Genomic DNA, 328 nt, shown 5'->3' on the forward strand with positions numbered 1-328 from the left:
CGCCCGCCCCCTCCCACATCCCCCCTCCCCCCCCCCCCGAGTCCCAGTGTGTCCCCGCCTTGCTCCGGCCCCCCTTTGGCCCCGGTGTTCCCCGAGCTTCCCCGTACCCCACTCTGCCCTTCCCCAGCGGTCCCCAGGGTGTGCCCCTGCCCATTTTCCCCCCATTTATCCCAGTGCCGCCTCCCAGTCCCGGTGTGGGCCCCCCCATGCTGTGTGTCCCGCAGTGTGCTCCCTGGTCCCAGTGCCCGCTCCAACCCCACTGTCCCCCTAGCCCAGCCCGCACCCCCAACACCCCCAGTACCCCCAGTGCCAGTGCTGCCCCCAGACC

At 72.3% G+C, this 328-nt stretch overlaps 1 protein-coding gene across 1 annotated transcript in view; it reads left to right on the plus strand.

Moving 5' to 3' along the window:
• Nucleotides 1-328, plus strand: part of COPG1 (coatomer protein complex, subunit gamma 1) — a 21,253-nt gene that overhangs the window by 483 nt on the left and 20,442 nt on the right. The window lies entirely within an intron of this gene.

Source organism: Charadrius vociferus, unplaced genomic scaffold (genome assembly GCF_000708025.1).
Source record: "Charadrius vociferus isolate BGI_N301 unplaced genomic scaffold, ASM70802v2 scaffold818, whole genome shotgun sequence".
Taxonomy (NCBI): Eukaryota; Metazoa; Chordata; class Aves; order Charadriiformes; family Charadriidae; genus Charadrius; species Charadrius vociferus.